Source organism: Electrona antarctica, assembly GCF_951216825.1.
Source record: "Electrona antarctica genome assembly, chromosome: 9".
Classification (NCBI taxonomy): Eukaryota; Metazoa; Chordata; class Actinopteri; order Myctophiformes; family Myctophidae; genus Electrona; species Electrona antarctica.
Window position 1 is genome coordinate 49466616 of NC_136790.1, and position 26579 is coordinate 49493194.

Below are 26579 nucleotides of genomic sequence, written 5' to 3' on the forward strand. Positions count from 1 at the left end.
TCTGTTATATCTGATGAAATTTGATAATTTTAACAGATACTTGGATGTGCAGGTGTTTGTGAAGCTGATATAATACACATTAAAATTAACCAATAAATATCCCTTATAATGAAATATAATTAAGCAACAGTTATGCGTCTTAAAGAAACTATGAAACCACAGGCTGTACCACAATAAGAAAGTACACAATGTTTCCTTCAACAAGTTTTATTTCAATCATGCTTACGATTTGGGCTTACAAAATAGATCACAAAAACATTTATGCAATGCATTAATATGCTAATTTCTTCTCTCTCAGTTGGAATGCAGACAATGATGTGAAACAGAAACCAGAGAACTGGCAGAGGGTGGAAGAAACACCTGGTCTTTTCTGTGTCACTGACCACATTTGACCACATCACAACACTCACTTGTGCCACAATGTCTAATATAAATATAAAATGTCTAATATAAAATGTCTTATATACTATAAGCTGCATGGTCCAATATACAATGTCAATTTACAATTACAATTTAGGCATTTAGCAGACGCTCTTAATCCAGAGCGACTTACATTAAGCAATAACAAAAGCATGGCATACATCACATATATAAAAAGTAGTTATCATGAATCATGCGTAGACTAAGAACGTAACAGTGGAGTATCTATGTAAACTATACATACTATACTATATAATATATTATACATGTGTACTATAAAGTGCTATGACTACATAAAGTGCAATTCTAGAGCTGTCTACGTAACAAGCTACAAGTCTGTTTAAAATACTATCTAAGTCTACATAATGTGCTATCTAAGGGGCTAGGCTAGGGCAAGTGCTACGGGCCAAGTTATTGTCCAAGTTACAATATCAAGTATGCATGGTCAAATTTGACAAATTCTTGCACAAGTACAGAGAAAGATTTGCAGCAGCAATGAGTAGCAGCAGAGATATCAATGCAGTCTCTTGTACAGGTGGGAGAAATATCACTGTACGTGACAGTACCAGTGCAACAGCAGTGGAGTGTAATCTCTCCATTGATTCGGTCGAAAGTTCTAATTGTTCCTCAAAACAAAAACCTCCACCTCAAGATTGCACACTATTGTGTGGACTTGCTACGACGCAGTGGTTTGGTGGGACTTGGCTTGGTGGTGATGAAGGGATGGTCCAACACCTGGTCAGGTGTTATCCTCTCCTCTGGATCCAGATGAAGCATTTGTTTCAATAGGTCCATGAAGACCCACGCGTTGTCGCTTTCATCAGCATCGTCACACAGGGAGGCGAACACTTCTTCCAGGGAGCAGCTATCGTCCAAGAAGAGGTCTTCATCTTCTGCTCCAAACTCTACCACTGCGGAATACTCCTCCGGTTTCTAGACAAAGTACATAAATAAACAAAAAGTTAGAGTTTCAGTGATTTGAATGAAGAACAATGTTTGTCTCTCTGTGTGTGTGTGTGTGTGTGTGTGTGTGTGTGTGTGTGTGTGTGTGTGTGTGTGTGTGTGTGTCATACCATGAATCTCCATGTATCGTCGTCCTGAATGAAAAAGCTGCAGGTTGTTTTTCCAGCATCCAAGAGAGATTGCTCTGGCATACCAAGTGTCAAGAAGATGGATTGAACCTGCAGAAAAAAACACCAGGATATATTTCACATAATCATGTGTGATCACTTAAGAATGCGTGTTGTAATGTGCATCTGTAGATTACTCACCAAATCATATTCAGTCTTTCCATGGAATAAATGCCGGCTCAGCATCACATTGGCCACGACACAGCCCAGTGACCACATGTCAAGTGCCTCTGTGAGCGGGAGACCCAGGAATACTTCTGGTGCTCTGTGGGTTTTAAAATAACAGAATGTTAGCGGTATAATAACTGTATAACAATTCTTGTTCTTTCTGGAGAGCAGATAAGGCCAGGATAAATACAATTCAACACATAAATGTAGCACACATACCTATACTCAAGATTTGGCACAATCCTCCATTGCCCGGAGGCAGGAACGGCCAGACCAAAGTCAATGAGTTTGACTCTGAGGGGTTGTTGTCGTTGGTTCACCAGCATGATGTTCTCCATTTTTATGTCTGTGTGGATCAGACCGATGCCCTTCAGGGCCTGGAGTGCAATGGCAAGCTGCAAGTCCAGAATAAAGACCATGATTAATATGAATATGTGCAACACAAGGTGTTGTGAAATTTAACCAAATGTTTTGTTTTTGTATCACATTTCAAACTCATACCTGCCGTATGATGGGCCTCATCTCCGTCATGGACATTGGATTATTTCTCCCGTCCATGAATTCCAGGAGATCAACATCCAGAGACTCAAACACCATGCACTTAAATCCGTTATGCACAAAGCTGTCGAAATATCTCACTATTCCACACGCGTCTGGGTCCAGGACTTGCAGCTTTCGCAACATGGTCATCTGCAAATTCAAGAAGACAGATTTAGAGACAGGTATTAGAAATCATCATTGGTCGTATTATTTAGACAGGTACTAAACCATGCCAAAACTCTCAAAGCCATGCTCACCTCGTGTTCTGCCACTTCATCGTAATTGGAGCGTTTTTTTATTATCTTGATGGCCACCTTGTCATGTGTACGCGTGTTGATGGCTTTGGCCACCATCCCATAGGTCCCTTCCTCCATGAAGCTCTGGACAACGTACTGGCCTCCATCCAGCATGTCCTGCTCGACTATGCAACTCTCTGAATCCAAGAGTCCATCATAGTGTTGGGAGGAGCTGGTGATCACTTTGGTCAGTGGCGTCATTGGGGGGTCACCTGTGTCCCACTCTGGTTCAGATCCACTGGAGCTGGATCCACTGGAGCTGGAGCTCAAGTGGATCAACACTGGAGCATGTCGGGGCAACACGGATTTGTCCATGGAGGGTTCAGAAAGCTGCTGCTTTTTCTTGGTGCCTAGAGAGAGTGAAGAGACAGAGGGAGAAGTTATCATTATACACACAAGAAGAATCAACCAGATCTACAGTTCCCTTCCTTCCCACACCACCCATGACCACATTGTGTATTTTAAAACAAAATACCAGACCAGAGAAGCCATGATCACACAGATTATTTAGGCTTTTGTCACACTGATTATTAGCTTCCTTGTCATTATTGTATGAACTGTAAACTGTACATCTGTACTGTTGTGTATACAAACAATCACATTCAACAGTTAATTTGCTTCCAATCAATCACATTTAACAGTTAATTTGCTCGAGTAGCCTCACTTGAAATCTAATAAAATGCCATCATAACTATTTATTTTCATTATAACATCACAACATATAAAGACATGAAGACATATCATGCGGCTGCATGCCACCATATTAAATGACAAGCTCTTATGGTCACAGTTGAGCATGAAAACGCTTGCAATATTATTTGAGTGATTATTGTATTAGTGTTTGTATTCAGAGTTTGCGTGTCTGCATGCATTTTAATTCGGTCATTAACCCTTACCTGTAGGCCTACATGTCCTTGAAGAACGCTGGTATGGTTCAAAGCGATGCTTTTTCAGGCCTTCTAGTTTGAGTTTTAATCTGTTGCTCTCCTGTTGTCTCGTGGTCATTAATGTAGTCATGGTGTGTTTCTTGACTCCTCTTTCTCCTGCTGCTTCCTAGGTTCAAATGATCTGCTCTGAAGGAAACACTGACCACTCTTTATATGCAGTCTAGTCAGGGTACTCAGGGAAGATGTTACCTGGTTGGTCACAGTAGCATGGCCGGCCCCTCTCTGACCATTAACACCTTTCCCAAGGTGTCTGTGAGGGGGGTGGGGGGATTGATTGTATTAACATCTTGCAGAATGTGTACAGTTCAATGAAGGTACAGGTCGACTAAAAGATTACCTTATTCTTCTCTTTGGGAATTTTGTCCAGCTGCCTACAGATACAATTATACTGCTTTACAGTACATTTAGCAATTAAAGGCACTACAAGTAACTTCATGGAATAAATTATAGCCTACTTGGTTTTACTCACATTTTTTAGAATAGAATATTAAGTGTCCACTCAAGTCATTCTGTTCAGTTGACAGCTAACCTAGTGGGGGGAGTGTTTATGCAAGCCATTAGGGGTGGAGACAAGTATCTATTGTCACACCCATTCCTGGGCTCAGAGGTGCTAAATCTTTGGAATCTTTGAAGGGGAAGTTTCAGATGGTCATATCTTCTTCATTTTTCACCCAATTTCAATGAGCAATACATCATATGAAAGGTTACATTATGCAGTTTCATAATATGTAAAAAACTGAAAAATGACCATGGCCCCCTTGTATATCAAAATACTGGAAGGGGTCACATATGAGGAATTGGACTTTGTGTTCTCACATGGAAAAAACAAGTACACAGCAACATAAGAAGTGGAAAGTATAAATTATGATTAAAGAGAGAAAAATAAAAGTATAGCAGTTACAATAAGTGAATATTGGTCACAGCAGGTGATACTTGTCAGTGTGAACAGTAATAGTTGAGTGAAGTCATATCACTTTATACTTCCAAGTGATTTAATAATACTACTATCTGTACCAAGTAGACCTACTGCACATGTAAACAGAGCTACTACCTTTAAACACTGCATCTTAAATCTGTCTTAAATAGTCTTGAGAAGAAATGCTGCCATTTTCCCAAAGTAACTGCAAACAAATGCTGCCATTTGTTTAAAAAACAGCTTTATACCCTTTATAACATGTGTGTAACGATGCAATGTGACATGGCTCTGTTTTTCAAAATCCAACTGTATATACTTTCCCCATATCCAACCGTTTTCATTGTATTTTGACACTTGCTTTGGCAATGTAAACGTATGTTTTCTCATGCCAATGAAGCTCCTTTAAATGTAATTGATTTGGCAGTTCTTGAACCTCCAACATGTTCTAACTGAACATCACCGGAGAGACACCAATGTCCGCAACGTTTGCACAATGCCATGAAACAAAATATAAAATAGGGATTAAAGTAAATTTTCTCCCAGAATGTTGCAGTTTAACCCATTTAGACCTGTTGCAACATACTGTAAGTTATATCTTTCAATCCGGATGCTATACCTCTGTGTCTCATTAGTTGTATGTATGTTATATGTTTTCAGAAACCTTAGGTTAGGTTTTAGAAGGTGTTTTTAGAATCGGTCTCAGGTCTAAATGGGTTAAAGCATGTTTCCGTATATTATTAATCAAATGTATGGAAACTATTCCATGGTTATTACATGGTTCCTTTTAATCTCCATGTCCCCTATAAGAGTACCATTTAAATTGTCTGCCGTATTAAGCTATGATAATATGCTGTGGTATTTTGAAAATACAGGGTTCACAATTTGATAATGGCTAGGATGTTTTCCCAACCAGACACTTAAGACCATTCCATGCTCTCTGAATCCAAGAGTGCATCATAGTGTTGGGAGGAGCTGGTGATCACTTTGGTCAGTGGCGTCATTGGGGGGTCACCTGTGTCCCACTCTGGTTCAGAATCAGATCCACTGGAGCTGGACATGCTCAAGTGGATCAACACTGGAGCATGTCGGGGCAACACAAATATGTCCATGGAGGGTCCGGAAAGCTGCTGCTTTTTCTTGGTGCCTAGAGAGAGTGAAGAGACAGAGGGAGAAGTTATCATTATACACACAAGAAGAAATGAAAACGCTTGCAATATTATTTGAGTGATTATTGTATTAGTGTTTGTATTCAGAGTTTGCGTGTCTGCATGCATTTTAATTCGGTCATTAACCCTTACCTGTAGGCCTACATGTCCTTGAAGAACGCTGGTATGGTTCAAAGCGATGCTTTTTCAGGCCTTCTAGTTTGAGTTTTAATCTGTTGCTCTCCTGTTGTCTCATGGTCATTAATGTAGTCATGGTGTGTTTCTTGACTCCTCTTTCTCCTGCTGCTTCCTAGGTTCAAATGATCTGCTCTGAAGGAAACACTGACCACTCTTTATATGCAGTCTAGTCAGGGTACTCAGGGAAGATGTTACCTGGTTGGTCACAGTAGCATGGCCGGCCCCTCTCTGACCATTAACACCTTTCCCAAGGTGTCTGTGAGGGGGGTGGGGGGATTGATTGTATTAACATCTTGCAGAATGTGTACAGTTCAATGAAGGTACAGGTCGACTAAAAGATTACCTTATTCTTCTCTTTGGGAATTTTGTCCAGCTGCCTACAGATACAATTATACTGCTTTACAGTACATTTAGCAATTAAAGGCACTACAAGTAACTTCATGGAATAAATTATAGCCTACTTGGTTTTACTCACATTATTTAGAATAGAATATTAAGTGTCCACTCAAGTCATTCTGTTCAGTTGACAGCTAACCTAGTGGGGGGAGTGTTTATGCAAGCCATTAGGGGTGGAGACAAGTATCTATTGTCACACCCATTCCTGGGCTCAGAGGTGCTAAATATTTGGAATCTTTGAAGGGGAAGTTTCAGATGGTCATATCTTCTTCATTTTTCACCCAATTTCAATGAGCAATACATCATATGAAAGGTTACATTATGCAGTTTCATAATATGTAAAAAACTGAAAAATGACCATGGCCCCCTTGTATATCAAAATACTGGAAGGGGTCACATATGAGGAATTGGACTTTGTGTTCTCACATGGAAAAAACAAGTACACAGCAACATAAGAAGTGGAAAGTATAAATTATGATTAAAGAGAGAAAAATAAAAGTATAGCAGTTACAATAAGTGAATATTGGTCACAGCAGGTGATACTTGTCAGTGTGAACAGTAATAGTTGAGTGAAGTCATATCACTTTATACTTCCAAGTGATTTAATAATACTACTATCTGTACCAAGTAGACCTACTGCACATGTAAACAGAGCTACTACCTTTAAACACTGCATCTTAAATCTGTCTTAAATAGTCTTGAGAAGAAATGCTGCCATTTTCCCAAAGTAACTGCAAACAAATGCTGCCATTTGTTTAAAAAACAGCTTTATACCCTTTATAACATGTGTGTAACGATGCAATGTGACATGGCTCTGTTTTTCAAAATCCAACTGTATATACTTTCCCCATATCCAACCGTTTTCATTGTATTTTGACACTTGCTTTGGCAATGTAAACGTATGTTTTCTCATGCCAATGAAGCTCCTTTAAATGTAATTGATTTGGCAGTTCTTGAACCTCCAACATGTTCTAACTGAACATCACCGGAGAGACACCAATGTCCGCAACGTTTGCACAATGCCATGAAACAAAATATAAAATAGGGATTAAAGTAAATTTTCTCCCAGAATGTTGCAGTTTAACCCATTTAGACCTGTTGCAACATACTGTAAGTTATATCTTTCAATCCGGATGCTATACCTCTGTGTCTCATTAGTTGTATGTATGTTATATGTTTTCAGAAACCTTAGGTTAGGTTTTAGAAGGTGTTTTTAGAATCGGTCTCAGGTCTAAATGGGTTAAAGCATGTTTCCGTATATTATTAATCAAATGTATGGAAACTATTCCATGGTTATTACATGGTTCCTTTTAATCTCCATGTCCCCTATAAGAGTACCATTTAAATTGTCTGCCGTATTAAGCTATGATAATATGCTGTGGTATTTTGAAAATACAGGGTTCACAATTTGATAATGGCTAGGATGTTTTCCCAACCAGACACTTAAGACCATTCCATGCTCTCTGAATCCAAGAGTGCATCATAGTGTTGGGAGGAGCTGGTGATCACTTTGGTCAGTGGCGTCATTGGGGGGTCACCTGTGTCCCACTCTGGTTCAGAATCAGATCCACTGGAGCTGGACATGCTCAAGTGGATCAACACTGGAGCATGTCGGGGCAACACAAATATGTCCATGGAGGGTCCGGAAAGCTGCTGCTTTTTCTTGGTGCCTAGAGAGAGTGAAGAGACAGAGGGAGAAGTTATCATTATACACACAAGAAGAAATGAAAACGCTTGCAATATTATTTGAGTGATTATTGTATTAGTGTTTGTATTCAGAGTTTGCGTGTCTGCATGCATTTTAATTCGGTCATTAACCCTTACCTGTAGGCCTACATGTCCTTGAAGAACGCTGGTATGGTTCAAAGCGATGCTTTTTCAGGCCTTCTAGTTTGAGTTTTAATCTGTTGCTCTCCTGTTGTCTCATGGTCATTAATGTAGTCATGGTGTGTTTCTTGACTCCTCTTTCTCCTGCTGCTTCCTAGGTTCAAATGATCTGCTCTGAAGGAAACACTGACCACTCTTTATATGCAGTCTAGTCAGGGTACTCAGGGAAGATGTTACCTGGTTGGTCACAGTAGCATGGCCGGCCCCTCTCTGACCATTAACACCTTTCCCAAGGTGTCTGTGAGGGGGGTGGGGGGATTGATTGTATTAACATCTTGCAGAATGTGTACAGTTCAATGAAGGTACAGGTCGACTAAAAGATTACCTTATTCTTCTCTTTGGGAATTTTGTCCAGCTGCCTACAGATACAATTATACTGCTTTACAGTACATTTAGCAATTAAAAGCACTACAAGTAACTTCATGGAATAAATTATAGCCTACTTGGTTTTACTCACATTATTTAGAATAGAATATTAAGTGTCCACTCAAGTCATTCTGTTCAGTTGACAGCTAACCTAGTGGGGGGAGTGTTTATGCAAGCCATTAGGGGTGGAGACAAGTATCTATTGTCACACCCATTCCTGGGCTCAGAGGTGCTAAATCTTTGGAATCTTTGAAGGGGAAGTTTCAGATGGTCATATCTTCTTCATTTTTCACCCAATTTCAATGAGCAATACATCATATGAAAGGTTACATTATGCAGTTTCATAATATGTAAAAAACTGAAAAATGACCATGGCCCCCTTGTATATCAAAATACTGGAAGGGGTCACATATGAGGAATTGGACTTTGTGTTCTCACATGGAAAAAACAAGTACACAGCAACATAAGAAGTGGAAAGTATAAATTATGATTAAAGAGAGAAAAATAAAAGTATAGCAGTTACAATAAGTGAATATTGGTCACAGCAGGTGATACTTGTCAGTGTGAACAGTAATAGTTGAGTGAAGTCATATCACTTTATACTTCCAAGTGATTTAATAATACTACTATCTGTACCAAGTAGACCTACTGCACATGTAAACAGAGCTACTACCTTTAAACACTGCATCTTAAATCTGTCTTAAATAGTCTTGAGAAGAAATGCTGCCATTTTCCCAAAGTAACTGCAAACAAATGCTGCCATTTGTTTAAAAAACAGCTTTATACCCTTTATAACATGTGTGTAACGATGCAATGTGACATGGCTCTGTTTTTCAAAATCCAACTGTATATACTTTCCCCATATCCAACCGTTTTCATTGTATTTTGACACTTGCTTTGGCAATGTAAACGTATGTTTTCTCATGCCAATGAAGCTCCTTTAAATGTAATTGATTTGGCAGTTCTTGAACCTCCAACATGTTCTAACTGAACATCACCGGAGAGACACCAATGTCCGCAACGTTTGCACAATGCCATGAAACAAAATATAAAATAGGGATTAAAGTAAATTTTCTCCCAGAATGTTGCAGTTTAACCCATTTAGACCTGTTGCAACATACTGTAAGTTATATCTTTCAATCCGGATGCTATACCTCTGTGTCTCATTAGTTGTATGTATGTTATATGTTTTCAGAAACCTTAGGTTAGGTTTTAGAAGGTGTTTTTAGAATCGGTCTCAGGTCTAAATGGGTTAAAGCATGTTTCCGTATATTATTAATCAAATGTATGGAAACTATTCCATGGTTATTACATGGTTCCTTTTAATCTCCATGTCCCCTATAAGAGTACCATTTAAATTGTCTGCCGTATTAAGCTATGATAATATGCTGTGGTATTTTGAAAATACAGGGTTCACAATTTGATAATGGCTAGGATGTTTTCCCAACCAGACACTTAAGACCATTCCATGCTCTCTGAATCCAAGAGTGCATCATAGTGTTGGGAGGAGCTGGTGATCACTTTGGTCAGTGGCGTCATTGGGGGGTCACCTGTGTCCCACTCTGGTTCAGAATCAGATCCACTGGAGCTGGACATGCTCAAGTGGATCAACACTGGAGCATGTCGGGGCAACACAAATATGTCCATGGAGGGTCCGGAAAGCTGCTGCTTTTTCTTGGTGCCTAGAGAGAGTGAAGAGACAGAGGGAGAAGTTATCATTATACACACAAGAAGAAATGAAAACGCTTGCAATATTATTTGAGTGATTATTGTATTAGTGTTTGTATTCAGAGTTTGCGTGTCTGCATGCATTTTAATTCGGTCATTAACCCTTACCTGTAGGCCTACATGTCCTTGAAGAACGCTGGTATGGTTCAAAGCGATGCTTTTTCAGGCCTTCTAGTTTGAGTTTTAATCTGTTGCTCTCCTGTTGTCTCATGGTCATTAATGTAGTCATGGTGTGTTTCTTGACTCCTCTTTCTCCTGCTGCTTCCTAGGTTCAAATGATCTGCTCTGAAGGAAACACTGACCACTCTTTATATGCAGTCTAGTCAGGGTAGTCAGGGAAGATGTTACCTGGTTGGTCACAGTAGCATGGCCGGCCCCTCTCTGACCATTAACACCTTTCCCAAGGTGTCTGTGAGGGGGGTGGGGGGATTGATTGTATTAACATCTTGCAGAATGTGTACAGTTCAATGAAGGTACAGGTCGACTAAAAGATTACCTTATTCTTCTCTTTGGGAATTTTGTCCAGCTGCCTACAGATACAATTATACTGCTTTACAGTACATTTAGCAATTAAAGGCACTACAAGTAACTTCATGGAATAAATTATAGCCTACTTGGTTTTACTCACATTATTTAGAATAGAATATTAAGTGTCCACTCAAGTCATTCTGTTCAGTTGACAGCTAACCTAGTGGGGGGAGTGTTTATGCAAGCCATTAGGGGTGGAGACAAGTATCTATTGTCACACCCATTCCTGGGCTCAGAGGTGCTAAATCTTTGGAATCTTTGAAGGGGAAGTTTCAGATGGTCATATCTTCTTCATTTTTCACCCAATTTCAATGAGCAATACATCATATGAAAGGTTACATTATGCAGTTTCATAATATGTAAAAAACTGAAAAATGACCATGGCCCCCTTGTATATCAAAATACTGGAAGGGGTCACATATGAGGAATTGGACTTTGTGTTCTCACATGGAAAAAACAAGTACACAGCAACATAAGAAGTGGAAAGTATAAATTATGATTAAAGAGAGAAAAATAAAAGTATAGCAGTTACAATAAGTGAATATTGGTCACAGCAGGTGATACTTGTCAGTGTGAACAGTAATAGTTGAGTGAAGTCATATCACTTTATACTTCCAAGTGATTTAATAATACTACTATCTGTACCAAGTAGACCTACTGCACATGTAAACAGAGCTACTACCTTTAAACACTGCATCTTAAATCTGTCTTAAATAGTCTTGAGAAGAAATGCTGCCATTTTCCCAAAGTAACTGCAAACAAATGCTGCCATTTGTTTAAAAAACAGCTTTATACCCTTTATAACATGTGTGTAACGATGCAATGTGACATGGCTCTGTTTTTCAAAATCCAACTGTATATACTTTCCCCATATCCAACCGTTTTCATTGTATTTTGACACTTGCTTTGGCAATGTAAACGTATGTTTTCTCATGCCAATGAAGCTCCTTTAAATGTAATTGATTTGGCAGTTCTTGAACCTCCAACATGTTCTAACTGAACATCACCGGAGAGACACCAATGTCCGCAACGTTTGCACAATGCCATGAAACAAAATATAAAATAGGGATTAAAGTAAATTTTCTCCCAGAATGTTGCAGTTTAACCCATTTAGACCTGTTGCAACATACTGTAAGTTATATCTTTCAATCCGGATGCTATACCTCTGTGTCTCATTAGTTGTATGTATGTTATATGTTTTCAGAAACCTTAGGTTAGGTTTTAGAAGGTGTTTTTAGAATCGGTCTCAGGTCTAAATGGGTTAAAGCATGTTTCCGTATATTATTAATCAAATGTATGGAAACTATTCCATGGTTATTACATGGTTCCTTTTAATCTCCATGTCCCCTATAAGAGTACCATTTAAATTGTCTGCCGTATTAAGCTATGATAATATGCTGTGGTATTTTGAAAATACAGGGTTCACAATTTGATAATGGCTAGGATGTTTTCCCAACCAGACACTTAAGACCATTCCATGCTCTCTGAATCCAAGAGTGCATCATAGTGTTGGGAGGAGCTGGTGATCACTTTGGTCAGTGGCGTCATTGGGGGGTCACCTGTGTCCCACTCTGGTTCAGAATCAGATCCACTGGAGCTGGACATGCTCAAGTGGATCAACACTGGAGCATGTCGGGGCAACACAAATATGTCCATGGAGGGTCCGGAAAGCTGCTGCTTTTTCTTGGTGCCTAGAGAGAGTGAAGAGACAGAGGGAGAAGTTATCATTATACACACAAGAAGAAATGAAAACGCTTGCAATATTATTTGAGTGATTATTGTATTAGTGTTTGTATTCAGAGTTTGCGTGTCTGCATGCATTTTAATTCGGTCATTAACCCTTACCTGTAGGCCTACATGTCCTTGAAGAACGCTGGTATGGTTCAAAGCGATGCTTTTTCAGGCCTTCTAGTTTGAGTTTTAATCTGTTGCTCTCCTGTTGTCTCATGGTCATTAATGTAGTCATGGTGTGTTTCTTGACTCCTCTTTCTCCTGCTGCTTCCTAGGTTCAAATGATCTGCTCTGAAGGAAACACTGACCACTCTTTATATGCAGTCTAGTCAGGGTAGTCAGGGAAGATGTTACCTGGTTGGTCACAGTAGCATGGCCGGCCCCTCTCTGACCATTAACACCTTTCCCAAGGTGTCTGTGAGGGGGGTGGGGGGATTGATTGTATTAACATCTTGCAGAATGTGTACAGTTCAATGAAGGTACAGGTCGACTAAAAGATTACCTTATTCTTCTCTTTGGGAATTTTGTCCAGCTGCCTACAGATACAATTATACTGCTTTACAGTACATTTAGCAATTAAAGGCACTACAAGTAACTTCATGGAATAAATTATAGCCTACTTGGTTTTACTCACATTATTTAGAATAGAATATTAAGTGTCCACTCAAGTCATTCTGTTCAGTTGACAGCTAACCTAGTGGGGGGAGTGTTTATGCAAGCCATTAGGGGTGGAGACAAGTATCTATTGTCACACCCATTCCTGGGCTCAGAGGTGCTAAATCTTTGGAATCTTTGAAGGGGAAGTTTCAGATGGTCATATCTTCTTCATTTTTCACCCAATTTCAATGAGCAATACATCATATGAAAGGTTACATTATGCAGTTTCATAATATGTAAAAAACTGAAAAATGACCATGGCCCCCTTGTATATCAAAATACTGGAAGGGGTCACATATGAGGAATTGGACTTTGTGTTCTCACATGGAAAAAACAAGTACACAGCAACATAAGAAGTGGAAAGTATAAATTATGATTAAAGAGAGAAAAATAAAAGTATAGCAGTTACAATAAGTGAATATTGGTCACAGCAGGTGATACTTGTCAGTGTGAACAGTAATAGTTGAGTGAAGTCATATCACTTTATACTTCCAAGTGATTTAATAATACTACTATCTGTACCAAGTAGACCTACTGCACATGTAAACAGAGCTACTACCTTTAAACACTGCATCTTAAATCTGTCTTAAATAGTCTTGAGAAGAAATGCTGCCATTTTCCCAAAGTAACTGCAAACAAATGCTGCCATTTGTTTAAAAAACAGCTTTATACCCTTTATAACATGTGTGTAACGATGCAATGTGACATGGCTCTGTTTTTCAAAATCCAACTGTATATACTTTCCCCATATCCAACCGTTTTCATTGTATTTTGACACTTGCTTTGGCAATGTAAACGTATGTTTTCTCATGCCAATGAAGCTCCTTTAAATGTAATTGATTTGGCAGTTCTTGAACCTCCAACATGTTCTAACTGAACATCACCGGAGAGACACCAATGTCCGCAACGTTTGCACAATGCCATGAAACAAAATATAAAATAGGGATTAAAGTAAATTTTCTCCCAGAATGTTGCAGTTTAACCCATTTAGACCTGTTGCAACATACTGTAAGTTATATCTTTCAATCCGGATGCTATACCTCTGTGTCTCATTAGTTGTATGTATGTTATATGTTTTCAGAAACCTTAGGTTAGGTTTTAGAAGGTGTTTTTAGAATCGGTCTCAGGTCTAAATGGGTTAAAGCATGTTTCCGTATATTATTAATCAAATGTATGGAAACTATTCCATGGTTATTACATGGTTCCTTTTAATCTCCATGTCCCCTATAAGAGTACCATTTAAATTGTCTGCCGTATTAAGCTATGATAATATGCTGTGGTATTTTGAAAATACAGGGTTCACAATTTGATAATGGCTAGGATGTTTTCCCAACCAGACACTTAAGACCATTCCATGCTCTCTGAATCCAAGAGTGCATCATAGTGTTGGGAGGAGCTGGTGATCACTTTGGTCAGTGGCGTCATTGGGGGGTCACCTGTGTCCCACTCTGGTTCAGAATCAGATCCACTGGAGCTGGACATGCTCAAGTGGATCAACACTGGAGCATGTCGGGGCAACACAAATATGTCCATGGAGGGTCCGGAAAGCTGCTGCTTTTTCTTGGTGCCTAGAGAGAGTGAAGAGACAGAGGGAGAAGTTATCATTATACACACAAGAAGAAATGAAAACGCTTGCAATATTATTTGAGTGATTATTGTATTAGTGTTTGTATTCAGAGTTTGCGTGTCTGCATGCATTTTAATTCGGTCATTAACCCTTACCTGTAGGCCTACATGTCCTTGAAGAACGCTGGTATGGTTCAAAGCGATGCTTTTTCAGGCCTTCTAGTTTGAGTTTTAATCTGTTGCTCTCCTGTTGTCTCATGGTCATTAATGTAGTCATGGTGTGTTTCTTGACTCCTCTTTCTCCTGCTGCTTCCTAGGTTCAAATGATCTGCTCTGAAGGAAACACTGACCACTCTTTATATGCAGTCTAGTCAGGGTACTCAGGGAAGATGTTACCTGGTTGGTCACAGTAGCATGGCCGGCCCCTCTCTGACCATTAACACCTTTCCCAAGGTGTCTGTGAGGGGGGTGGGGGGATTGATTGTATTAACATCTTGCAGAATGTGTACAGTTCAATGAAGGTACAGGTCGACTAAAAGATTACCTTATTCTTCTCTTTGGGAATTTTGTCCAGCTGCCTACAGATACAATTATACTGCTTTACAGTACATTTAGCAATTAAAGGCACTACAAGTAACTTCATGGAATAAATTATAGCCTACTTGGTTTTACTCACATTATTTAGAATAGAATATTAAGTGTCCACTCAAGTCATTCTGTTCAGTTGACAGCTAACCTAGTGGGGGGAGTGTTTATGCAAGCCATTAGGGGTGGAGACAAGTATCTATTGTCACACCCATTCCTGGGCTCAGAGGTGCTAAATCTTTGGAATCTTTGAAGGGGAAGTTTCAGATGGTCATATCTTCTTCATTTTTCACCCAATTTCAATGAGCAATACATCATATGAAAGGTTACATTATGCAGTTTCATAATATGTAAAAAACTGAAAAATGACCATGGCCCCCTTGTATATCAAAATACTGGAAGGGGTCACATATGAGGAATTGGACTTTGTGTTCTCACATGGAAAAAACAAGTACACAGCAACATAAGAAGTGGAAAGTATAAATTATGATTAAAGAGAGAAAAATAAAAGTATAGCAGTTACAATAAGTGAATATTGGTCACAGCAGGTGATACTTGTCAGTGTGAACAGTAATAGTTGAGTGAAGTCATATCACTTTATACTTCCAAGTGATTTAATAATACTACTATCTGTACCAAGTAGACCTACTGCACATGTAAACAGAGCTACTACCTTTAAACACTGCATCTTAAATCTGTCTTAAATAGTCTTGAGAAGAAATGCTGCCATTTTCCCAAAGTAACTGCAAACAAATGCTGCCATTTGTTTAAAAAACAGCTTTATACCCTTTATAACATGTGTGTAACGATGCAATGTGACATGGCTCTGTTTTTCAAAATCCAACTGTATATACTTTCCCCATATCCAACCGTTTTCATTGTATTTTGACACTTGCTTTGGCAATGTAAACGTATGTTTTCTCATGCCAATGAAGCTCCTTTAAATGTAATTGATTTGGCAGTTCTTGAACCTCCAACATGTTCTAACTGAACATCACCGGAGAGACACCAATGTCCGCAACGTTTGCACAATGCCATGAAACAAAATATAAAATAGGGATTAAAGTAAATTTTCTCCCAGAATGTTGCAGTTTAACCCATTTAGACCTGTTGCAACATACTGTAAGTTATATCTTTCAATCCGGATGCTATACCTCTGTGTCTCATTAGTTGTATGTATGTTATATGTTTTCAGAAACCTTAGGTTAGGTTTTAGAAGGTGTTTTTAGAATCGGTCTCAGGTCTAAATGGGTTAAAGCATGTTTCCGTATATTATTAATCAAATGTATGGAAACTATTCCATGGTTATTACATGGTTCCTTTTAATCTCCATGTCCCCTATAAGAGTACCATTTAAATTGTCTGCCGTATTAAGCTATGATAATATGCTGTGGTATTTTGAAAATACAGGGTTCACAATTTGATAATGGCTAGGATGTTTTCCCAACCAGACACTTAAGACCATTCCATGCTCTCTGAATCCAAGAGTGCATCATAGTGTTGGGAGGAGCTGGTGATCACTTTGGTCAGTGGCGTCATTGGGGGGTCACCTGTGTCCCACTCTGGTTCAGAATCAGATCCACTGGAGCTGGACATGCTCAAGTGGATCAACACTGGAGCATGTCGGGGCAACACAAATATGTCCATGGAGGGTCCGGAAAGCTGCTGCTTTTTCTTGGTGCCTAGAGAGAGTGAAGAGACAGAGGGAGAAGTTATCATTATACACACAAGAAGAAATGAAAACGCTTGCAATATTATTTGAGTGATTATTGTATTAGTGTTTGTATTCAGAGTTTGCGTGTCTGCATGCATTTTAATTCGGTCATTAACCCTTACCTGTAGGCCTACATGTCCTTGAAGAACGCTGGTATGGTTCAAAGCGATGCTTTTTCAGGCCTTCTAGTTTGAGTTTTAATCTGTTGCTCTCCTGTTGTCTCATGGTCATTAATGTAGTCATGGTGTGTTTCTTGACTCCTCTTTCTCCTGCTGCTTCCTAGGTTCAAATGATCTGCTCTGAAGGAAACACTGACCACTCTTTATATGCAGTCTAGTCAGGGTACTCAGGGAAGATGTTACCTGGTTGGTCACAGTAGCATGGCCGGCCCCTCTCTGACCATTAACACCTTTCCCAAGGTGTCTGTGAGGGGGGTGGGGGGATTGATTGTATTAACATCTTGCAGAATGTGTACAGTTCAATGAAGGTACAGGTCGACTAAAAGATTACCTTATTCTTCTCTTTGGGAATTTTGTCCAGCTGCCTACAGATACAATTATACTGCTTTACAGTACATTTAGCAATTAAAGGCACTACAAGTAACTTCATGGAATAAATTATAGCCTACTTGGTTTTACTCACATTATTTAGAATAGAATATTAAGTGTCCACTCAAGTCATTCTGTTCAGTTGACAGCTAACCTAGTGGGGGGAGTGTTTATGCAAGCCATTAGGGGTGGAGACAAGTATCTATTGTCACACCCATTCCTGGGCTCAGAGGTGCTAAATCTTTGGAATCTTTGAAGGGGAAGTTTCAGATGGTCATATCTTCTTCATTTTTCACCCAATTTCAATGAGCAATACATCATATGAAAGGTTACATTATGCAGTTTCATAATATGTAAAAAACTGAAAAATGACCATGGCCCCCTTGTATATCAAAATACTGGAAGGGGTCACATATGAGGAATTGGACTTTGTGTTCTCACATGGAAAAAACAAGTACACAGCAACATAAGAAGTGGAAAGTATAAATTATGATTAAAGAGAGAAAAATAAAAGTATAGCAGTTACAATAAGTGAATATTGGTCACAGCAGGTGATACTTGTCAGTGTGAACAGTAATAGTTGAGTGAAGTCATATCACTTTATACTTCCAAGTGATTTAATAATACTACTATCTGTACCAAGTAGACCTACTGCACATGTAAACAGAGCTACTACCTTTAAACACTGCATCTTAAATCTGTCTTAAATAGTCTTGAGAAGAAATGCTGCCATTTTCCCAAAGTAACTGCAAACAAATGCTGCCATTTGTTTAAAAAACAGCTTTATACCCTTTATAACATGTGTGTAACGATGCAATGTGACATGGCTCTGTTTTTCAAAATCCAACTGTATATACTTTCCCCATATCCAACCGTTTTCATTGTATTTTGACACTTGCTTTGGCAATGTAAACGTATGTTTTCTCATGCCAATGAAGCTCCTTTAAATGTAATTGATTTGGCAGTTCTTGAACCTCCAACATGTTCTAACTGAACATCACCGGAGAGACACCAATGTCCGCAACGTTTGCACAATGCCATGAAACAAAATATAAAATAGGGATTAAAGTAAATTTTCTCCCAGAATGTTGCAGTTTAACCCATTTAGACCTGTTGCAACATACTGTAAGTTATATCTTTCAATCCGGATGCTATACCTCTGTGTCTCATTAGTTGTATGTATGTTATATGTTTTCAGAAACCTTAGGTTAGGTTTTAGAAGGTGTTTTTAGAATCGGTCTCAGGTCTAAATGGGTTAAAGCATGTTTCCGTATATTATTAATCAAATGTATGGAAACTATTCCATGGTTATTACATGGTTCCTTTTAATCTCCATGTCCCCTATAAGAGTACCATTTAAATTGTCTGCCGTATTAAGCTATGATAATATGCTGTGGTATTTTGAAAATACAGGGTTCACAATTTGATAATGGCTAGGATGTTTTCCCAACCAGACACTTAAGACCATTCCATGCTCTCTGAATCCAAGAGTGCATCATAGTGTTGGGAGGAGCTGGTGATCACTTTGGTCAGTGGCGTCATTGGGGGGTCACCTGTGTCCCACTCTGGTTCAGAATCAGATCCACTGGAGCTGGACATGCTCAAGTGGATCAACACTGGAGCATGTCGGGGCAACACAAATATGTCCATGGAGGGTCCGGAAAGCTGCTGCTTTTTCTTGGTGCCTAGAGAGAGTGAAGAGACAGAGGGAGAAGTTATCATTATACACACAAGAAGAAATGAAAACGCTTGCAATATTATTTGAGTGATTATTGTATTAGTGTTTGTATTCAGAGTTTGCGTGTCTGCATGCATTTTAATTCGGTCATTAACCCTTACCTGTAGGCCTACATGTCCTTGAAGAACGCTGGTATGGTTCAAAGCGATGCTTTTTCAGGCCTTCTAGTTTGAGTTTTAATCTGTTGCTCTCCTGTTGTCTCATGGTCATTAATGTAGTCATGGTGTGTTTCTTGACTCCTCTTTCTCCTGCTGCTTCCTAGGTTCAAATGATCTGCTCTGAAGGAAACACTGACCACTCTTTATATGCAGTCTAGTCAGGGTACTCAGGGAAGATGTTACCTGGTTGGTCACAGTAGCATGGCCGGCCCCTCTCTGACCATTAACACCTTTCCCAAGGTGTCTGTGAGGGGGGTGGGGGGATTGATTGTATTAACATCTTGCAGAATGTGTACAGTTCAATGAAGGTACAGGTCGACTAAAAGATTACCTTATTCTTCTCTTTGGGAATTTTGTCCAGCTGCCTACAGATACAATTATACTGCTTTACAGTACATTTAGCAATTAAAAGCACTACAAGTAACTTCATGGAATAAATTATAGCCTACTTGGTTTTACTCACATTATTTAGAATAGAATATTAAGTGTCCACTCAAGTCATTCTGTTCAGTTGACAGCTAACCTAGTGGGGGGAGTGTTTATGCAAGCCATTAGGGGTGGAGACAAGTATCTATTGTCACACCCATTCCTGGGCTCAGAGGTGCTAAATCTTTGGAATCTTTGAAGGGGAAGTTTCAGATGGTCATATCTTCTTCATTTTTCACCCAATTTCAATGAGCAATACATCATATGAAAGGTTACATTATGCAGTTTCATAATATGTAAAAAACTGAAAAATGACCATGGCCCCCTTGTATATCAAAATACTGGAAGGGGTCACATATGAGGAATTGGACTTTGTGTTCTCACATGGAAAAAACAAGTACACAGCAACATAAGAAGTGGAAAGTATAAATTATGATTAAAGAGAGAAAAATAAAAGTATAGCAGTTACAATAAGTGAATATTGGTCACAGCAGGTGATACTTGTCAGTGTGAACAGTAATAGTTGAGTGAAGTCATATCACTTTATACTTCCAAGTGATTTAATAATACTACTATCTGTACCAAGTAGACCTACTGCACATGTAAACAGAGCTACTACCTTTAAACACTGCATCTTAAATCTGTCTTAAATAGTCTTGAGAAGAAATGCTGCCATTTTCCCAAAGTAACTGCAAACAAATGCTGCCATTTGTTTAAAAAACAGCTTTATACCCTTTATAACATGTGTGTAACGATGCAATGTGACATGGCTCTGTTTTTCAAAATCCAACTGTATATACTTTCCCCATATCCAACCGTTTTCATTGTATTTTGACACTTGCTTTGGCAATGTAAACGTATGTTTTCTCATGCCAATGAAGCTCCTTTAAATGTAATTGATTTGGCAGTTCTTGAACCTCCAACATGTTCTAACTGAACATCACCGGAGAGACACCAATGTCCGCAACGTTTGCACAATGCCATGAAACAAAATATAAAATAGGGATTAAAGTAAATTTTCTCCCAGAATGTTGCAGTTTAACCCATTTAGACCTGTTGCAACATACTGTAAGTTATATCTTTCAATCCGGATGCTATACCTCTGTGTCTCATTAGTTGTATGTATGTTATATGTTTTCAGAAACCTTAGGTTAGGTTTTAGAAGGTGTTTTTAGAATCGGTCTCAGGTCTAAATGGGTTAAAGCATGTTTCCGTATATTATTAATCAAATGTATGGAAACTATTCCATGGTTATTACATGGTTCCTTTTAATCTCCATGTCCCCTATAAGAGTACCATTTAAATTGTCTGCCGTATTAAGCTATGATAATATGCTGTGGTATTTTGAAAATACAGGGTTCACAATTTGATAATGGCTAGGATGTTTTCCCAACCAGACACTTAAGACCATTCCATGCTCTCTGAATCCAAGAGTGCATCATAGTGTTGGGAGGAGCTGGTGATCACTTTGGTCAGTGGCGTCATTGGGGGGTCACCTGTGTCCCACTCTGGTTCAGAATCAGATCCACTGGAGCTGGACATGCTCAAGTGGATCAACACTGGAGCATGTCGGGGCAACACAAATATGTCCATGGAGGGTCCGGAAAGCTGCTGCTTTTTCTTGGTGCCTAGAGAGAGTGAAGAGACAGAGGGAGAAGTTATCATTATACACACAAGAAGAAATGAAAACGCTTGCAATATTATTTGAGTGATTATTGTATTAGTGTTTGTATTCAGAGTTTGCGTGTCTGCATGCATTTTAATTCGGTCATTAACCCTTACCTGTAGGCCTACATGTCCTTGAAGAACGCTGGTATGGTTCAAAGCGATGCTTTTTCAGGCCTTCTAGTTTGAGTTTTAATCTGTTGCTCTCCTGTTGTCTCATGGTCATTAATGTAGTCATGGTGTGTTTCTTGACTCCTCTTTCTCCTGCTGCTTCCTAGGTTCAAATGATCTGCTCTGAAGGAAACACTGACCACTCTTTATATGCAGTCTAGTCAGGGTACTCAGGGAAGATGTTACCTGGTTGGTCACAGTAGCATGGCCGGCCCCTCTCTGACCATTAACACCTTTCCCAAGGTGTCTGTGAGGGGGGTGGGGGGATTGATTGTATTAACATCTTGCAGAATGTGTACAGTTCAATGAAGGTACAGGTCGACTAAAAGATTACCTTATTCTTCTCTTTGGGAATTTTGTCCAGCTGCCTACAGATACAATTATACTGCTTTACAGTACATTTAGCAATTAAAAGCACTACAAGTAACTTCATGGAATAAATTATAGCCTACTTGGTTTTACTCACATTATTTAGAATAGAATATTAAGTGTCCACTCAAGTCATTCTGTTCAGTTGACAGCTAACCTAGTGGGGGGAGTGTTTATGCAAGCCATTAGGGGTGGAGACAAGTATCTATTGTCACACCCATTCCTGGGCTCAGAGGTGCTAAATCTTTGGAATCTTTGAAGGGGAAGTTTCAGATGGTCATATCTTCTTCATTTTTCACCCAATTTCAATGAGCAATACATCATATGAAAGGTTACATTATGCAGTTTCATAATATGTAAAAAACTGAAAAATGACCATGGCCCCCTTGTATATCAAAATACTGGAAGGGGTCACATATGAGGAATTGGACTTTGTGTTCTCACATGGAAAAAACAAGTACACAGCAACATAAGAAGTGGAAAGTATAAATTATGATTAAAGAGAGAAAAATAAAAGTATAGCAGTTACAATAAGTGAATATTGGTCACAGCAGGTGATACTTGTCAGTGTGAACAGTAATAGTTGAGTGAAGTCATATCACTTTATACTTCCAAGTGATTTAATAATACTACTATCTGTACCAAGTAGACCTACTGCACATGTAAACAGAGCTACTACCTTTAAACACTGCATCTTAAATCTGTCTTAAATAGTCTTGAGAAGAAATGCTGCCATTTTCCCAAAGTAACTGCAAACAAATGCTGCCATTTGTTTAAAAAACAGCTTTATACCCTTTATAACATGTGTGTAACGATGCAATGTGACATGGCTCTGTTTTTCAAAATCCAACTGTATATACTTTCCCCATATCCAACCGTTTTCATTGTATTTTGACACTTGCTTTGGCAATGTAAACGTATGTTTTCTCATGCCAATGAAGCTCCTTTAAATGTAATTGATTTGGCAGTTCTTGAACCTCCAACATGTTCTAACTGAACATCACCGGAGAGACACCAATGTCCGCAACGTTTGCACAATGCCATGAAACAAAATATAAAATAGGGATTAAAGTAAATTTTCTCCCAGAATGTTGCAGTTTAACCCATTTAGACCTGTTGCAACATACTGTAAGTTATATCTTTCAATCCGGATGCTATACCTCTGTGTCTCATTAGTTGTATGTATGTTATATGTTTTCAGAAACCTTAGGTTAGGTTTTAGAAGGTGTTTTTAGAATCGGTCTCAGGTCTAAATGGGTTAAAGCATGTTTCCGTATATTATTAATCAAATGTATGGAAACTATTCCATGGTTATTACATGGTTCCTTTTAATCTCCATGTCCCCTATAAGAGTACCATTTAAATTGTCTGCCGTATTAAGCTATGATAATATGCTGTGGTATTTTGAAAATACAGGGTTCACAATTTGATAATGGCTAGGATGTTTTCCCAACCAGACACTTAAGACCATTCCATGCTCTCTGAATCCAAGAGTGCATCATAGTGTTGGGAGGAGCTGGTGATCACTTTGGTCAGTGGCGTCATTGGGGGGTCACCTGTGTCCCACTCTGGTTCAGAATCAGATCCACTGGAGCTGGACATGCTCAAGTGGATCAACACTGGAGCATGTCGGGGGCAACACAAATATGTCCATGGAGGGTCCGGAAAGCTGCTGCTTTTTCTTGGTGCCTAGAGAGAGTGAAGAGACAGAGGGAGAAGTTATCATTATACACACAAGAAGAAATGAAAACGCTTGCAATATTATTTGAGTGATTATTGTATTAGTGTTTGTATTCAGAGTTTGCGTGTCTGCATGCATTTTAATTCGGTCATTAACCCTTACCTGTAGGCCTACATGTCCTTGAAGAACGCTGGTATGGTTCAAAGCGATGCTTTTTCAGGCCTTCTAGTTTGAGTTTTAATCTGTTGCTCTCCTGTTGTCTCATGGTCATTAATGTAGTCATGGTGTGTTTCTTGACTCCTCTTTCTCCTGCTGCTTCCTAGGTTCAAATGATCTGCTCTGAAGGAAACACTGACCACTCTTTATATGCAGTCTAGTCAGGGTACTCAGGGAAGATGTTACCTGGTTGGTCACAGTAGCATGGCCGGCCCCTCTCTGACCATTAACACCTTTCCCAAGGTGTCTGTGAGGGGGGTGGGGGGATTGATTGTATTAACATCTTGCAGAATGTGTACAGTTCAATGAAGGTACAGGTCGACTAAAAGATTACCTTATTCTTCTCTTTGGGAATTTTGTCCAGCTGCCTACAGATACAATTATACTGCTTTACAGTACATTTAGCAATTAAAAGCACTACAAGTAACTTCATGGAATAAATTATAGCCTACTTGGTTTTACTCACATTATTTAGAATAGAATATTAAGTGTCCACTCAAGTCATTCTGTTCAGTTGACAGCTAACCTAGTGGGGGGAGTGTTTATGCAAGCCATTAGGGGTGGAGACAAGTATCTATTGTCACACCCATTCCTGGGCTCAGAGGTGCTAAATCTTTGGAATCTTTGAAGGGGAAGTTTCAGATGGTCATATCTTCTTCATTTTTCACCCAATTTCAATGAGCAATACATCATATGAAAGGTTACATTATGCAGTTTCATAATATGTAAAAAACTGAAAAATGACCATGGCCCCCTTGTATATCAAAATACTGGAAGGGGTCACATATGAGGAATTGGACTTTGTGTTCTCACATGGAAAAAACAAGTACACAGCAACATAAGAAGTGGAAAGTATAAATTATGATTAAAGAGAGAAAAATAAAAGTATAGCAGTTACAATAAGTGAATATTGGTCACAGCAGGTGATACTTGTCAGTGTGAACAGTAATAGTTGAGTGAAGTCATATCACTTTATACTTCCAAGTGATTTAATAATACTACTATCTGTACCAAGTAGACCTACTGCACATGTAAACAGAGCTACTACCTTTAAACACTGCATCTTAAATCTGTCTTAAATAGTCTTGAGAAGAAATGCTGCCATTTTCCCAAAGTAACTGCAAACAAATGCTGCCATTTGTTTAAAAAACAGCTTTATACCCTTTATAACATGTGTGTAACGATGCAATGTGACATGGCTCTGTTTTTCAAAATCCAACTGTATATACTTTCCCCATATCCAACCGTTTTCATTGTATTTTGACACTTGCTTTGGCAATGTAAACGTATGTTTTCTCATGCCAATGAAGCTCCTTTAAATGTAATTGATTTGGCAGTTCTTGAACCTCCAACATGTTCTAACTGAACATCACCGGAGAGACACCAATGTCCGCAACGTTTGCACAATGCCATGAAACAAAATATAAAATAGGGATTAAAGTAAATTTTCTCCCAGAATGTTGCAGTTTAACCCATTTAGACCTGTTGCAACATACTGTAAGTTATATCTTTCAATCCGGATGCTATACCTCTGTGTCTCATTAGTTGTATGTATGTTATATGTTTTCAGAAACCTTAGGTTAGGTTTTAGAAGGTGTTTTTAGAATCGGTCTCAGGTCTAAATGGGTTAAAGCATGTTTCCGTATATTATTAATCAAATGTATGGAAACTATTCCATGGTTATTACATGGTTCCTTTTAATCTCCATGTCCCCTATAAGAGTACCATTTAAATTGTCTGCCGTATTAAGCTATGATAATATGCTGTGGTATTTTGAAAATACAGGGTTCACAATTTGATAATGGCTAGGATGTTTTCCCAACCAGACACTTAAGACCATTCCATGCTCTCTGAATCCAAGAGTGCATCATAGTGTTGGGAGGAGCTGGTGATCACTTTGGTCAGTGGCGTCATTGGGGGGTCACCTGTGTCCCACTCTGGTTCAGAATCAGATCCACTGGAGCTGGACATGCTCAAGTGGATCAACACTGGAGCATGTCGGGGGCAACACAAATATGTCCATGGAGGGTCCGGAAAGCTGCTGCTTTTTCTTGGTGCCTAGAGAGAGTGAAGAGACAGAGGGAGAAGTTATCATTATACACACAAGAAGAAATGAAAACGCTTGCAATATTATTTGAGTGATTATTGTATTAGTGTTTGTATTCAGAGTTTGCGTGTCTGCATGCATTTTAATTCGGTCATTAACCCTTACCTGTAGGCCTACATGTCCTTGAAGAACGCTGGTATGGTTCAAAGCGATGCTTTTTCAGGCCTTCTAGTTTGAGTTTTAATCTGTTGCTCTCCTGTTGTCTCATGGTCATTAATGTAGTCATGGTGTGTTTCTTGACTCCTCTTTCTCCTGCTGCTTCCTAGGTTCAAATGATCTGCTCTGAAGGAAACACTGACCACTCTTTATATGCAGTCTAGTCAGGGTACTCAGGGAAGATGTTACCTGGTTGGTCACAGTAGCATGGCCGGCCCCTCTCTGACCATTAACACCTTTCCCAAGGTGTCTGTGAGGGGGGTGGGGGGATTGATTGTATTAACATCTTGCAGAATGTGTACAGTTCAATGAAGGTACAGGTCGACTAAAAGATTACCTTATTCTTCTCTTTGGGAATTTTGTCCAGCTGCCTACAGATACAATTATACTGCTTTACAGTACATTTAGCAATTAAAAGCACTACAA